General features: G+C 37.2%; 1 pseudogene; it reads right to left on the reverse strand.

Annotated features, from left to right (window-relative positions):
* LOC102187612 lies at window positions 1,470-4,669 on the reverse strand (annotated as a pseudogene).

A 4,669-nucleotide genomic window follows, 5' to 3' on the forward strand; every position in this document is an offset into this window, starting at 1 on the left:
GCTAAACTAGGATGATTGCATGTGCTAACAGAAACGTGCCAAATGAATCCAGTAAACAGAATCCTGACCACTTATCATATTTCCCTTTTCTTCAGTATTGCCCTGACACAATTTTATCCCCATTAAATCAGAATAAGAAATACAACAGATTGATCCAGGTTTAGTTATTGATCCTATTTAGGGAAATCATATATTTTGTCCCACAGTCATTGTAACTAAGACCAGGTATGTGTGATTAGTTGCTCAGTCATGTCTGACTCCTCACAACCCTGTGGACTATAGCCCACTATGCTCTTTTGTTCGTGGGTATCTCCAGGCAAAAATACTGGAGTGGATTGCCATGTCCTCCTTCAGGGGATTTTCATAACGCAGGAATCAAACGGGTTCTCCTGCATTGCAGGAAGATTCTTTACCACCTGAAGCCCAAATTCAATTAAGAAGCCATCCATTCCTGCTGGTGAGGTCTAATAGCAGCCTTACTTTAGTCCTACCTGAGAAATAGAGATGCAATTATCCTTGGCTGTCATGACATCCACAGAATGTCACCATGAAATATCCTGCTCTTTGTTTCCTTTATCTAACAAAAAGTAATTTCTTTTATTTGTCACCAAAAGAATCTTTATACACTAAAGTATTGAAGAGAGAAGAAGTTCATATTTGTGGAAGCTAAAGGAAAGTTTTTTGAGAGGAAAGGAAATGAATATTTTAGTTGTAGGTCATATATAATACAAAGAGATATATTGGGGGTTGTTGCATAAAATCATTAGAATTTATTTTTGATTAGTTAAGATACTTATCCACTCAACAAATATTTATTAATTATTTGTATATTTTGGGGTCTTCCTTTGTGGCTCAGCTGGTAAAGAATCCACCTGCAATGCAGGAGACCTGGGTTTGATCTCTGGGTTGAGAAGATACCCTGGAGAAGAGAAAGGCTACCTATTCAAGTAGTCTGGCCTGGAGAATTCCAAGGACTGTATAGTCCATGGGGTCCCAAAGAGCTGGACACGACTGAGCCACTTTCACTTTCTTTCTTTTGTATTTTGGGCCCTGCAGATGTTATGGTAAGAATGGAATCAAAACTAATTCCTAAGTATATGTAGTTTATATATTGTCCTGTCTATAGCAAATTGAAGTAGAAGAGACATGGTTTATTACCAAAAGGATATTTAAATGTCATATGCAACTACAGTGGCACATTACCTTAGTATGTTGAAATAATTCTCAGTGGTACTTGAGCAGTTCCTTGTTCGCATCCTTTTTACCCAATATCAGGAAGATAACATTTAGAAATACAATTTTTTAAAGCTGTATTCATTGCATAGATGTTGCAGGAATAAATCTGTCCAGATTTATTTAGACTTGGTATTTAAACCTGTATCTCAATCATGGACTCCCCTGTTTCTTGTTGGTTTATTACTCTTGGATCATTTAGGTTGGGCACAGAGTCATAGCACCCACATCCTAATCTATTTTGCTTTTACCCCATAAACAATGGGGTTCATAGTAGGTAGCACCAGTAAGTAGAGATTTGCCAGGAGGATAAGGACATGCCTGGGTACGTGGTGTCCAAAGCGATGGATAAAGAAGGACAAGAGGGCCAGAGTGTAGAATATCAGGATGACACATGTATGGGCTCCACAAGTTCCAAAGGCCTTTGTCCGGGCTTCCCTAGAAGGCAGTTGGAAGACTGTTCTCAAGATTAACCAGTAGGACAGGGAGATAAGGACAAAATCCAGTCCTGTGGGGAGGAGAGCAGCAGTGAGCCCATACATGCTATTAGGGACAATGCTATTGCAAGCCAATTTGGCAATGCCCATGTTCTCACTGTAAGTCTGGCAGGTGATGTTGCTCTGGCAGAAGTGCAGGCGGATAATGAACAGGATGCCAGGGGTGACCACAGCCACACTTTGAGCCACCAGAGCCAGACCCACTTTGCTAATGAGAGAGCCTGTAAGCAGGGTAGTATAATGGAGTGATGCACAGATCCACATAGCAGTCAAAAGCCATGGCCAGTAGGACAGCAAATTCAGAGAGAAACAGAGTGTGAACAAAAAACATCTGCATGAGACAGGCAGGAAACATTGATATGGAACAGCCCTGCCAGAAGATAAGCATTTGGGGCACCATGACAGTACAAAGGAGAATATCACTGAGAGCTAGCATGGCCAGGAAGAGATACATGGGTTCATGGAGGCTTCTGTCTCAGATCACCATCGCCATAATCAGGCCATTGCCTGTCATAGCCAAAATGTACACAAAGCTGAAAGGGATGGAAATCCAGATTTGGAAATCTTCTAATCCTGGGATACCAGTCAGCAAGAAGGCAGTGAGGGGAGTGGATATATAGTTTCATGTTGTTGTAGAGAAGTGGCAGAAGTCTTTTATGTGAAAAACAGAAGGAAAAGAACCAGAGTAAATAACGTCAAAAAAGATTTATTCCTTCAGCTTAGTTAAATCTGAACCATTAATTTTGGCATGATAATGGATGAAAGCAAAGTATTCAAAGAAAATAAATGATCATCAGCAAACCAGTTCATTTTTATGGAACAACTTTTTCTCTGTGAAAAAATTTTGTGAATCAAAAAAGAGTTGAGTTGAATTTTTGTAATGCCAGTTGTTATGACTACATAATTTATGCATGTATTTTGAGCCTATAACAGTTCTGTGTATACAGTGTTTCCCTCTAATTTGGTAATAAATTCTTAAATACTGAAAAGGTAATTGTTCTCTCTCCTTTGTCTTGGTGACACTGAATAGAAGATTGGAGAGAATTAATATTCTGTTCTTCAGTGGACAAATTTAATGGGAGGAGATGTGTTGGATGGTAGACTGATAAAGAATTGAAGGTAGCATGAAAATTTGAATTCTGGATTTCCATCCTGAGGGAATGAGATATTTCCCTTGGTTTAAGTTTTCCCACAATAAAAAAAAAAAAAAAGAAAAAAAAAAGATTTACTCAGCTGTCCTTCATCTGAACTCTTGAAGATAATGTTCATATTAACATGACATTTAAACTGCTGTGCAAAAATTGTAGTGCTATCCATACCATCATAACACTAGCTCTCAAGGATCAAGAAATGGGGTCAGAGAACACAAACAAAACTCAGAGTACTGAATGATCTTACTAGAGCAAGTAGATCACTGAAAAAAGTCAAAGCCCACTGTTATTCAGTACCTATTATTGAAAGAGATTTCTAAAGAGTAGAGTGACTGCAATTTTTTATTCACAAATAAAAGATTAAGATATAATTTCAGCTACTTTTCTTTAGTAGCAGCAGTTCTTGCTCTTAATATATCAAAAATTATAAAGTAGATTTTAAAAAATCCTTCATTTGAAATTATCCATTATTCAGACCCACAGAACATAAATTCAGTTGGTCATGTTTGTAGCCCAAAGCGGTACATTTGGTAAAACATCATATATATAAATCAACACTTTCTGACTGCAACTTTTAGCATGTTTAAAGTGATGAATAATAAACAATATTTCATCTAAAAAGAACAACAACAACAGTAAAAATCTGGAATCTGCCCACGCTTCACTCTCGTGTGAAGCTGTCACACGATTTAGCAGATGGAAAACTACCCTGCATTTCAAGATACCTGACCTCTCTTGAGTTAACTGAAATCCTTTTCATACTACCCCAATCCTTATGAAGGAAGTAGGGCACATTATCAAATTTTCAACATAAATTTATCCTCCTCTCTCTTTCTCTCCCTCCTTTCATGAAATTCAGGTGAGGAAGAAAAAACAAAACTTCTCATCAAGAGGCAAACACACAGATTAGGTAAAGGAGCTTTTAATGAAAACTCCAAGAAAGGATATTTTGAATGTTTATTTCATTAAAACTATGCAGGTATATCCATAATTTTATTAACTTCACTAGACTGAAGCTTTCCTTCGATTTTGCAGCTATGTCCTAGTAGTGCCTGGCTTTGCTATATAACACACTCAGAAAATATCAGCGCGTTTACATGGAAGACATATCAGATACCAGCTTAAGAATGGACAGTACAACAGAACTGGTAAAAATAATAATTTCAAATTTGTATCAAACCTTATTATGTGCTAAGTGTTTCCCTAAAATCTGTTCTAACCACTTTACATGGATTGTCTAATTTAATGGTCACAAATACCCAATAAACTAGTCATTATTGGTGTCCCAGTATTACGCAGAACAGAACTCAGGCATTAAGTTCTGAGTAAAGCCTGCTTTAAAATCCAGGGATCCTAATGACAGAATTCACAGTTACAACCATGAAACTGTTCTGATTTACCTTTTAGATGCATGGTTTTTCTAATGATTGGAGCATAAAAAAAGACAGTCTTAAATTTCCTCTTCGTATATTCACAGTGATATTGCCAGGTCATAGACAAAAAGAAATGTCTAGCTTATAAGGATGCAGCAAAATAAATATATTTATAGGTTTATCTATATTGTGCATAGATATCCATGAAAACAGACCAGGGAATAACTTCTGGGCTGAGAAGTCTTATGGGTATTTTACATGTTTAGTGACTCCTTTTATAACTGAAACCCACAGTCAGTATTTGGATTAGCTGACAAAGTTTTCCTTTCATACTTGGGAAATTAGGTTTCCCAGTTTTAAACTGCATCTGATGATTTTCCACCCCAGAGCCACTTCTGAGCAACAGCACTACCAT

The sequence above is a fragment of the Capra hircus genome, chromosome 15 (assembly GCF_001704415.2).
Source record: "Capra hircus breed San Clemente chromosome 15, ASM170441v1, whole genome shotgun sequence".
NCBI classification, from domain to species: domain Eukaryota; kingdom Metazoa; phylum Chordata; class Mammalia; order Artiodactyla; family Bovidae; genus Capra; species Capra hircus.